Source organism: Lepus europaeus, chromosome 6 (assembly GCF_033115175.1).
Source record: "Lepus europaeus isolate LE1 chromosome 6, mLepTim1.pri, whole genome shotgun sequence".
In the NCBI taxonomy this organism is placed as follows: Eukaryota; Metazoa; Chordata; class Mammalia; order Lagomorpha; family Leporidae; genus Lepus; species Lepus europaeus.
The window spans coordinates 38961297-38973868 of NC_084832.1; the positions used below are offsets into that span (position 1 = coordinate 38961297).

Here is a 12572-nt window from a genome sequence, read left to right on the forward strand (position 1 = left end):
CAGTCCAGCTCCCTTCTAATGTACCTGGAAAGGTGGCAGAGATAGCCCAAGTCTTTAGGCCCCTGTACCCATGTGGGAGATCCGGAAGAAGCTCCTGGCTCCTGGCTTTGGAGTGGCACAGCTTCTAGCTGTTGTGGCCATCTGGAGAGTGAACCAGCCAATGGAAGACCTCTCTCTCCTGTGTTTTTTTCTCCCTCCCTCCCTCCCTCCCTCCCTCCCTCCCTCCCTCCCTCTGCCTCTCTCTAATTCTGCCTTTAAACAAAATAAATAATTCTTTTAAAAAAAGATAAATAAGGTCAGATATATCAAGGGGCCAAACTAATTTGCACCTATGGAATTAGGATTTTGGTACAACTATTTTGTTAGCATTATATTGGTTATGTACATGCCTGCTCAAGTACTCTTAGCAGTTCAGCTGATTGCTCTTCTTATTGTTATGGGCTCTTAGTGTATCAAAAGTGAAATTTTGAGCGTGACTATATAATACCTAAACTTATGCTTTAGAATATTATTACAGACAGAAACTCTTTGCTAACTACAGTGAGTACATTCAAATATATAAGTAAGTAGGAGGGTAACCAAGGTGCTAAACCATGGAGGATTTACTGTTTTGCTGGATATTTGTTACCCTGTGGAGTTGGAATAAAGAAGGTGTTTGCCCCCAAATTTATATGATTATGTATTTGTTAGAGGTGGTAACTTTTACAAAGCTCATAGTTTTTATAATGCCCACTTGATTAGAATACGATTCTACAATTACATAGTAACCGTATATATGACACTGGATATGCTTGGGTTTTCTTATGAAGTTTTAGGGATATCTCTATAGCTTTGAGTTGGATTTTCAACCTTCAAAACAGACTGCTAAATACACCTCTTTTCTTTATAAAATGCCCAGCATCATCTATTCTGTTTTAGCAGTAGAAAACAAAAAGGTGTAGTGGCTCCATTGGTAGTTGATGATAAATTGGTAGGGCTTGGACTCTTTCTACTTTAATCTCTTAAGGACACTATTTCAAAACCTGTTTTCTTTGAGGTTTCTAGAAACGAATAATCTGCTACCTGTTCACAACCAACAGTTGGTACTTCTGAATTTTGCCGTCTCCTCCCCTTTCTCACTGTATTGGGTTAAATAGTGTCCCCAGAAAATTCATGTCTTTTTTTGGAATCTCAGAATGTGACCATTTTGGGAAATAGGATTGTTTAGATGAGATAATATTAGAAAGGGTAGGCTTATTCAATATGTGGTTATAAGAGAAGAGGCACCCAGGAAAAACACCATGGGAGGGAGGCAGAGATTGGAGTCATTTATCTTTAAGCCAAGGATACCAATGATTGCCAACAACACTAGGATACCAATGATTGCCAACAACACTAGGAACTAAGAGTAAGGCATGGAACTAAGAGTAAGGCCTTCAGAAAGAGCAAGACCCTACAGATGTCTTGACTTTCGAACTCTGAGCTTCCAGAACTGAGGGAGTAAGTTTCTGTTGTTATAAGCCAAAGGTACAAAAAGTAGCCTCAGAGCTTCTCTATTGCAAATCTGTCCTTAAACAAGTAGATAAAAAATGTTATAGTTTCCTAAGTGGTAATACTACTAGAAATAGCATAAAAGTAGACTTTATATAAAAGAAGTAAAGTTGTAATCCTTCAAGGAACTCACGAAACCAAGCTGAAGGTCTATAGTTAGAAGTTTGAAACCACACTTCCAGTTTGGCATCCTGTGGGAAAGCTTTTGCATGCTAGGGTCCCTTCTCAGAAATTCTAATTTAATCTAGGGTGGTGCCCGGCATCTGAATGCTTAAAAGTTTCCCAAGGGAATCTAGGAATACAGTGCTACAGTTGAGAATCTTGAGTACAGAGCAGAGGTTAAGAGCCAGCAGGTTTGGAGCAATGTTCCAAACCCTGGCTGTACATAGCAATCACTGGGTTGCTTTTAAAACCCACTGATGGCATGAGCATTTGGCACAGGGATTAAGACATCACCTGCATCCCATATTGGAGTGCCTGGGTTCGAGTCCTGGCTGCACTCCCAATTCCAGCTTCCTGCTTGTGTGTGCCCTTGGAGACAGCAAGCGATGGCTTAAGTCCTTGTGCCTTTGCCACCCACGTGGGAGACCCAGATTGTATTCTAGACTTGTGGCTGCAGCCTGGCTCGGTCCCAGCCTTTGTGGGCATTTGGGGAGTGAACAAGCAGATGAGAGATCTGTTTGCCCTTCAAATAAATGAAATCAGTATATTTAAAAAATTAGAAAGAGACACAACCTACTGATGCTCGAACCCCAGCACTGGAAGTTTTGTCATCCATAGTCAGTGATGCCATCCTCTCAGAGGGATTTTTAAAGCTCTTCATGAATTTTAATGTGCTGCCAATGTTGAGAAGTGCTTTACATTCCAGAGCATGGCCCGGATACTTACCATTCTACACATTTCAAGACTCTTTCTTGTTTGGGTGTACACAGATGGATTTAGATGAATGTAAGTCTCAGCAAGATAAAAACAAATTTGTGATCTGAGTTTTCCTGCTTCACAAGCCAGCTGTGTTCCCCGAAGAGGGCCAATTAGTTCTCTGCGATTTGGGTGCTTAGGGGATTTGGGTGGAGTGGTCACTGGTGGCTGCAGTTGGCTTGGCGTTGCTGATGTGCTTTTAAAATTTACCCTTTGCCCTCCTCTTTTCTGAATCATTGGCCATCCCACTCTTGGGAAACCCGCCTTTGGCCTGCATTAAGGAGTTGAGAATTAAAGTAGGTGTTGTAAACTATACAAGATAAGGAGGTTCCTGGTGTAAAAGAACAAAACAAGAAGAAGCCATCTGGCCAAAGTGGGAGGCATTGAGATGCTGTGGCTGCTGGTGGCTGTGGAAGTGTGTATGTGTATGTGTGTGTGTATGTGTGAAGTCCATGGAGGTTGCAGAAAGGGAGTGTGATGGATGTAAGTAAGCATAGGTAGCAGTGTTTATTTAGCTTAGGAATAATTTTCTTGTGTGAAATAGAAAGTGAGCATATAATAAATTACATTCCTTTTTTCCCCTGAAATTCTGTTTGCAGTGAACGTGGGCACTGCATTGTGTATGGTGTTCCTGAAGCTCGTTCCTGGTTCCTGTTTTGCACTCTGCATCTAGGCTTGTCATTGGGTGGTGCTGGTGTCTAGTGTTGTTGAACATGAGATGCGTTGTTAGTATCTCTTATGCTGTGATAATGACAGATGGTTGAGATTGCATTGTTGCCCTTTCTTCAGTAATGACACTATGTTTGCAGTGTGTAAGAAGACATAAAAAGATCAGACTCAACGTGGGTCTGTGTCATGTAGAAGGCTCAGAAGGAATGCCATCTACTGACTGACTTTTCATTTTGTGCTGGTTTGCCTGTCTAGTCCACATGCTTAGCAAGCCTGCTGATGACCAGAGCTCTGTTCCTTTTTGCTTGTTTGTTTCCACGTTCCACTGCTGGCTTGGCTGCTGTCAATCTATGTTGAGGCCTGTGGTCTAGCTAGTGATGACATTGAGGAGATCTCATTGGTGAATTTCTTTGAGGTTGGTTTCTGCAGTGTACACTTGAGGACAGCTCTTCAAAGTAATAATAGTTGTAACTATCAGAAATTCTTCTGTGTCTGCCAAGGACCCTGGCGTTATTGAGTTTTCATATCAATCTTTTGAAGTAGATGATAGCACTTCTGTTTTACTGGTAGGCGGCTGTTCCTTAGCTTTGGGATTTGGAAGTAACCAGTGGCATTCTGGCAAACTGCTTTCTGAGTAAAATGCCTTCATGGGCATTTGGCCATTGATTGCCTTGATGTTGAAACACAGACTGTATGGATTTCAGGTGACTATAAAGTGCAGTCAGAGGTGTAGGAGATGGGTGTGATCTGCTTTCTTGAGTCTTTGCTAGCCAGCTCCAGCCCCTCACTGGATCCTACACCAAAGCTAATGTTCTTTCTGTTTTGTTATGGGGTCTGCTCCCCTGCCCTCACCCATTCAGGGTGATTATTTTACAGAATCTCCGACATCACCATCTCAAGAGCATCATGTCCTGTTTGTAGCTTTTCCTATGAAAAGTTTCCGAAGGAGCAGGCATTTAGCCTAGTGGTTAAGTTACCCGTATTCTATAACAGAGTGCCTGGGTTTGACTCCTGCCTCCTGCTCTTGACTCCAGCTTCCTGCCAGTGTAGACCCTGGGATGCAGCAGTGGTGACTCAATTGACTGGGTTCCTGCCACCCATGTGGGAGACCTGGGTTGTGTTCCCAATGGCCTTGTTCCTGGTTGCAGGACCAGTCCCAGCCGTTGATGGCGTGTGGGGAGTGAACCAGCAAATGGAAGGAAGCTTGGACTCTAAGCATCTCAGATAAATAAATACAAATTCAAGGAAAAAAAGTGTTTTTTTAAAAAGAATTATTTTATTTATTTGAAAGACAGAGTTACAGAGAGAGGTAGAGCCAGAGAGAGAGGTCTTCCATTCCACTGGTTCACTCCCCAAATGACTGCAACAGCCAGAGCTAAGCTGATCTGAAGACGGGAGCCAGGAACTTCCTCCAGGTCTCTCACGCAGGTGCAGGGGCCCAAGAACTTGGGCAATCTTCTACTGCTTTCCCCACCATAGCAGAGAGCTGGATGGGGAGAGGAGCAGCCGGAACTTGAACTGGTGCCCATATGGGATGCTAGCACTGCAGGCTGGGGCTTTAACCCACTGCATCACAGCGCCAGCCCCCAAAAGTGTTTGTTGATGATAGGGAATTGTCATCAACTCTGAACTTTCCGAGCCCTGATGCAACTAAAGCAGAATGAATAGAAATAATTTATTACAGCAAGTTATTGCTGTCATTCTTGATGAGAAAAGTGTGGGTAGAGTATCAGGTAAAATGCCAGATGTGAGGAGCAGTTTTACAAATTTACTAGTAATAAGTCAAACTGATTTTACTCATGACACCAACTGTTCTGAGTTTAATTCAAAAAGCTGCTATCTTTCCATGCTGCCTTTTTCTCTGCGTTGCTGTACCTGAAGCCTCTTCCCCAAGATAGGGCTTGCAGGAGCAGACTCGAGAGGGCTTTGCATCTTGATGGTGATGAAACATCATGTGAATTGTCAGTTTATTTTTTTCCTCCAAAATTGTGAGGGAAGCGGCAGGTGTTAAAAATCTCCTATCCATTTCATATTTTGATGGAAAAGTTTAAACACTTGTCTAATCTTTTTCCCTTTATCTATTTCTTCCTGGTTGTAAATCTCTGAAAGCATGTGTCTCAGAGAGTTCTCATTTTTCCAGGTTGGTGTAATACCAACTTCCTTAAGAACTGGAGTGCATTTTAAATCACTGTATTTTGTCAAGTTTCCAGCTAATGTAAGCGCTTGAGTGTGATGTATTGGGCATCGCTGCAACGGCACTGCCGTCTTTGTAGGATTTGCCCCGTAGTGATCAGTGGATCCATTTCCTTTGTTTTTTTCTTTCCTCAGCAAGGCTATGATGGATAAACAGGCAATAGAGTACTTCACTCATTTGCTAACATGGGCTGCTTGCCTTTTTTTTTTTTTTTATTACTTTGGTGATTTAGTGGCCTTAGTTCACAACTACTGTGTAATTTTAAAGAAATCAAATGTTATTAAATAAAATTTTTACAGTTGCTCCTCGAAGTATACATGCATGAAAATATGTTTTAGTGAATACAGATATGAGGCTAAGAAGGTCTCTTGTAATCCAATTCCATGGGAGGATGATCTTGTTTTAAAGGCTGGCTGGAATTTTCCTCTGCTTTCCCAGCTTGTCAAACCCCTTTAAGGCCTGGCGATAGGCCATGGGATTTCACTCCCCACAAAGCAGAATGTCATTGTATATTTGACCCCTGAAGATTTTGGACTTGCTGATATTTTATGACTGCCTGACACTTACGTTTAAGGTCCAGGCCGTGACACAGAGCGAGGAGAGCATGTGGGTGCAGGGACCAGGGCCCCGAGTTTTGTTCCTGTTACAGAGGTAGCTGGAAGAAAAGGCCTTAGGGTTTCGAGGGTGTTTTGCAGTCTGGACAATTTATTTTGCTTTTTCTGAGGAAATAAAAAAGCAGAGTTTTAATCTTCTTAAAATGTTAAAATCTGAAGCATTTTTCACCAGAAAAAGAAATTTTCAGGAAAAAAATAAGTTTTGCTAAATGATCTTAAAAAGAGATACAAAGCTATATTGATTTGTTTTCCGCTTTTATTTAAATGTGTGAAGTTATGTTTTTGATTTCAAGGGACTTGTAAGTTAAAAATGTGTGTTGTGAGTAAGCTTTTTGACAGTGGAATCAGATTTTCAGTATGAACAACTTAAGTGGAAACAGCTCTCCCACTGTGATAATTCTATCATTTTGTACTAGTTTATGATGAATATGTTTATTACCCAAAGAGAGTTGCAGTGAAATAGAATTAAATTCAATTGCTCTAAGGCTGAAACTCGTTGCAGCTTGAAATCTTTATAGGGACAGGTAATAGTATGGGAATAGAACTACATTTTTTGGTATGGAAAGTTGAAAAGTGAGTTCCATTTGGAAGACCATTTTTAAGCTTAATTTCAGTAGAAAAGGCCAAACTTAATTTCTATGTTTGTTTTCAACATGTGGTAAATTTTAATTACATACCTATGTACATGTATGTCAGTTCCCAAATAATCCTAAAACAAGATTTCGGATATGTCCCAGTTATCAGTTGTCATTGAAGACCTCTAAATGAAAAAAAAGTGAATCCCTCATAAGTCATTATACATTATATATTATAATTATTTTTTTCCTTCCTAAGCTTTAAAAAAAATACATTTAACCTATATATGTCTTGTATTTTCTGTTGAGTAGCTAAAACATGCCAGATATTGGGTGGTTATTTTTGTAAGATTTTAGCTACTTAGATCTTGATTAACCATCCATGATGAGGCTGGCATGATGATGCTTTTTGTATTTTAATGTTTAAGAGTCAGAATTTCCATTGTAACATTAAATGTTTAGGAAAAGCTGTATTTGTTAATGATCTGAAAGTGACCCATTTTCAAAGATGAGCTTGCCTTGTTGAAGGTTTTTTTTTTTTTAAAGATTTATGGCAGAGGGAGAGGTGAGAGGGAGGGAGGGAGGGAGGAAGGGAGGGAGGGAGAGAGAGACAGAGACAGAGAGAGAGAGAGAGAGATCTTCCATTCACCAGTTCACTCCCCAAATGGCTGCAGTGGCCGCAGCTGTCTCATGCTGAAGTCAGGAGCCTGGAGCTTCATCCGCATTGCCAGTGTGAGTTGCTTTCCAAAGCGCATTAGCAGGGAGCTGGATCAGAAGTGGAATAGCCGGACTCCAAATGGCATCGATATGGGATGCTGGTATGCTGTGGCTTTACCAGCTATACCACAGCACTGGCCCCGAGATAGCGTAAAGACCCTAGTTTAATGATAATATAGGCAATGGCTATAAACAATAATTGAATGGAAAAATGACCATTTCAACCCTTCTCATCACAATGCTGGCCCCACTTTGTTGAAGTTTTATGGATGAATACATTCTACAAACCTCTTCAGTTGTACTAAGCACCTCTTAGGCTATCTGTGTGAGTTAGGTCACTTTTTTGAGATAATTAGCTATTTATTATGAATAAGAAGCAAAGTAACTAGGAGGTAGGATGAAAGAGAGGGAAACATCCTAAGAAGTTTATAGTAAGTAAGGGATTTGAAAATGAAGAATTTTTTGTGCAGATCATTATTACTGATTTTAAAATTTTATTTTGTTTTTTTATTGATAAAAGCAATGCATTTCATAAACTTCTTATATAGTTTTGTTTTGACCCAGAAATCTTTTATTTAAGATATGCAAACTTCATGCATTTCATAAATACAACTTTAGAACCATACTGAATCTTCCCACCCTACCCACTGGGGTAAGGTGAAACTTCATTGTGGTTTTTATTTGCATTTCCCTGATGACTAATGATCCTGAACATTTTTTCATCTGTCTGTTGGTCACTTGGATTTCCTCTTTTGAAAAATGTCTGTCTGGGTCCTTTGCACATTTCTTCACTGGGTTGTTTGTTTTGTTGTTGAGTTTCTTGAGTTCTTTATATATTCTGAATATTAGCCCTTTAGAAGCTGCATAGTTTGCAAATAAATTCTCCCATGCTGTCCATTGCCTCTTCACTTTGCTGAGTATTTCTTTTGCAGTACAGACGCTTTTCAGCTTTATGTAATCCTATTTGTCCATTTTGGCTTTGATTGTCTGTGCCTCTGGGGTCTTTTCGAAGAACTCTTTGTACTAACGTCTCACAGGGTTTTCTCAATATTTTCAAATAATTTGATCATATTGGGGCATAGATTTCGGTCTCTGATCCATTTTGAGTGGATTTTTGTGTAAAGTGTAAGGTATGGGTCTTGAGTGCAGGCAGAGATCCAGTTTTCCCAGCTCCATTTATTGAAGAGACTGTCCTTGCTCCGGGGATTGGTTTTCAGCTCCTTTGTCAAAGGTCAGCTGGTTGTAGATGTGTGGAATTTTTTTCTGGAGTTTCTGTTCTGCTCCATTGGCCTGTTTTTGTGTCAGTACCGGACTCTTTTGATTATAACTGTCCTGTAGCATGTCTTCATATCTGGTATTGTGATATCTCCGGCTTTGTTTTTGTTGTATAAGATTGCTGTAGTTATTTGAGGTGTTCTGTGTTTCCATATGAGTTTTAGCATTGTTTTTTCTCTATCTGAGAAGAATATCCTTGGTATTTTGATTGGTATCACATTGAATCTATTAGTTGCTTTCAGTAGTATGGACATTTTGATGATATTAATTCTCTCAATTCATGAACGTGGAAGATTTTTTCATTTTTTGGTGTCGTCTTCTATGTCTTTCTTTAATGTTTTATAATTTTCATTTAGAGATCTGTGATATCCTTGGTTAAATTTATTCCAAAGTATTTAATTTTGCAGCTATTGTGAATGGGATTGATTACAATGACATACTTCGAATTTTATTCATAATCACAAGCTTAACCCTCTAAAGAATTCAGCAAGTCATAAATAGAAAGACCGTTATTCTTCAGAAGCATAGGTAAGGGCTATAAACAATAATCAAATCTCAGAATATCTATTTTGCTCATATACATTATTTCTTTTTGGTACGATATATATTAGTTATCACAAATCAGGGAAAATGTGATTTGTCATTTGTGGTCTGGCTTATTTCACTAAGAATAATGGTCTCCAGTTGCATCCATTTTGTTGCGAAAGACACTATTTCATTCTTTCTTATGGTTGTGTAGTATTCCTTACTGTATATATACACCACATTTTCCTTTAGTCATCAGTTGATGGACATCTGGGTTGAATCCATATCTTAGCTATTGTGAATTGAGCTCCAATAAATATAGGGGGAAAAATAACTCTTTAATATGATGAATTCATTTCCACTGGTAGTTCTATTTTCAGATTTCTGAGGAATCTCCAAACTATTTCCATAATGGTTGTACTAGTTTACATTCCCACCAAGAGTGGATTAGGACATTTTTCTCCCACATCCTCCTTAGCATTTGTTGTTTTGATTTTTTGCATGATAGCCATTCTAACTGGGATGAAGTGAAACCTCATTGTGGTTTTGATTTACACTTTCCTAGCTAGTGATTTCCTAGGCTAGTAGTCTTGAGCATCTTTTCATTTGTCTTTTGTCCATTGCTTTGAAAAATGCCCATTTTTAACTGGATTGCTTGTTTTGTGGTTGAGTTTCTTGAGTTCCTTCTATATATATATATTTTTTTTTGACAGGCAGAGTGGACAGAGAGAAAGACAGAGAGAAAGGTCTTCCTTTTCCATTGGTTCACCCCCCAATGGTCACTGCCATGTAATATGCAGTGTCTCTTGTGATTCTGTATGAATTTTAGGGTCATTTTATCCAAATATGAGAACATGTTTTATATTTTTTATTGGGATTGCATTGAATCTGTAAATGCTTTGAATGGTATGGTTGTTTTGATGTTACCATTTCTTCCCATATATGAACATGGACAATTTTGGTAGCGTCACAGACACTGAGTGGGAGAGACAGAGAGAAAGGTCTTCCATCCATTAGTTCCCTCCCTAGATGGCTGCAATGGCTGGAGCTGAGCTAATCCAAAGCCAGGAGCCAAGAGCTTCTTTTGGGTCTCCTATGCAGGTGCAAGGTCCCAAACATCTCGGCCATCTTCCACTGTTTTCCAAGGCCATAGCAGCAGAGAGTTGGATTGGAATTGGAGCAGTCAGGACTAAACCTGTGCCCATGTAGGATGCTGACATAGTGGATTAACCTACTGAGCCACTGCACTGGCCCCAAGACTATTGATTTTTTAAACTTCTATTTAATAAATATAAATTTCCAAAGTACAGCTTTTGGATTACAGTGGCTTTTTACCCCCATAACCTCCCTCCCACCCGTAACCCTCCCATCTCCCGCTCCCTCTCCCATTCCATTCACATCAAGTTTCATTTTCAATTCTCTTTATATACAGAAGATCAATTTAGTATATACTAAATAAAGATTTCAACAGTTTGCACCCACACAGAAACACAAAATGTAAAGTACTGTTTGAGTACTAGTTATACCATTAATTCACATAGTACAACACATTAAGGACAGAGATCCTACATGGGGAGTAAGTGCACAGAGACTCCTGTTGTTGATTTAACAATTGACACTCTTGTTTATGGTATCACCCGAGGCTCTTGTCATGAGTTGCCAAGGCTATGGAAGCCTTTTGAGTTCGTTGACACTGATCTTATTTAGACAAGGCCATAGTCAAAGTGGAAGTTCTCTCCTCCCTTCAGAGAAAGGTACCTCCTTCTTTGATGGCCTGTTCTTTCTGCTGGGATCTCACTCACAGAGATCTTCCATTTAGGTCATTATTATTATTATTATTAATTAATTTATTTTTGGCTACAGTGTCTTGGCTTTCCATGCCTGAAATACTCTCATGGGCTTTTTAGCCAGATCCAAATCCTTTAGGGGCTGATTCTGAGGCCAGACTATTGATTTTTGAATGTTGATTTTAAATCCTGCAACTTTGCCAAACTTTTCTCTGAGTTCCTGTTGTCCCTTAGTGGAGTGTTTTGGTTTCCCTATGTATAGGATCATCTTCAAACAGGTGTAGTTTGACTTCTTTTGTTCCAGTTTGTATCTCTTTGATTTCTTTTTTTCTTGTCTAATGACTCTGGCTAAAGCTTCCACAACTGTGTTGAATAGTAATGGTGAGAGTGGGCATCGTTTTATGGTTCTAGATCTTAGTGGAAATGCTTGCAGCTTTCCCCCTTTCAATATGGTACTGGCTTTGGATTTGTCGTGTATTGCCTTGGTTGTATTGAGGTATGTTTCTTGTATACCCAATTTGCTTATGGTTTTTATCATGAAGGGATGTAGTGTTTTATCAGATGCTTTCTTTGCATCTACTAAGATAATCATCTGATTTTTATTCTTCAGTTTGTTAATGTGATATATCATATTTGCTGATTTGCATATATTGAGCCATTTCTGCATACCAGGGATAAATCTCACTTGGTCTGGGTGAAGGAGCTTTCTGATTTGTTGTTGAATTTGATTCGTTAGTATTTTATTGAGTATTTTTGTGTTCATCAGGGATATTGGTCTGTAGTTCTCTCTTGTTGGCCTCATAGAAGGATTTGGAAGGATTCCCTCCTGTTAATTGTTTTGAATAGTTTGAGAAGACTTGGGGTTAATTCTTCTTTAAAAGTTTGGTAGAGGGGCTGGTACTGTGGTGTAGCGGGTAAATCTGCCACCTGTAGTGCTGGCATCCCATATGTGCGCTGGTTTGAGTCCTGGATGCTCCATTTCCAATCCAGCTCTCTGCTGTGGCCTGGGAAGTCACTAGAGAATGGTCCAAGTCCTTGGGCCCCTGTATCCACAAGGGAGACCTGGAGGAGGCTCCTGGCTTTGGATCAGCACAGCTTGGCCGTTGTGGCCATTTGGGGAGTGGAACCAAAAAATGGAAGACCTCTCTTTGTCTTTGTCTCTGTCTCTGCCTCTGCCTCTCTGTAACTCCGCCTTTAAAATAAATAGATAAATCTAAAAAATAAGTTTGGTAGAATTTGGCAGTGAAGCCATCCAATCCTGGGGTTTTCTTTGTTGTCAGGGTCTTTATTACTGATTCAGTCTCTGTCTTGGTTTTGGTCTGTTTTGGTTTTCTGTGTCTTCATGACTCAATTTTGGTAGATTGTGTATAGAAATCTATTTCTTTTAGATTTTCCAGTTATTGGCATTTAGCTGTCTGTGGTAATTCCTGATGATTCCTTTTATTTACGTATTGTCCATTTTGACATCTCCTTTTTCATTTTTGATTTTACAGATCTGGGTCTTCTCCTCTCCCGTTTTTTTGGTTAGTTGGGCCAATGGTGCATCAATTTTGTTTATTTTTTTTTTCAAAAAAATTTCCTTTACTTCATTAATCTTGTGTATCTTTGTTTCAATTTTGCTTATTTTCTAATTTTAATTATTTTTTACTCCTACTAATTTTGGTTTTGATTTACTGCTTTTCTGGGTGCTTGAGTTGTATTGTTAGGTCATTTATTTGATGCCTTTCCAATTTCTTGATATTGACACTAATTACTGTAACCCTGCTTC

The 12572-nt window shown here is 39.4% G+C and overlaps 1 protein-coding gene across 5 annotated transcripts in view; it reads left to right on the plus strand.

The window, feature by feature from the left end:
* The window catches only part of KLF12 (KLF transcription factor 12), a 503891-nt gene that overhangs the window by 117369 nt on the left and 373950 nt on the right, over window positions 1-12572 (plus strand). The gene's annotated exons all lie outside the window — the stretch shown is intronic.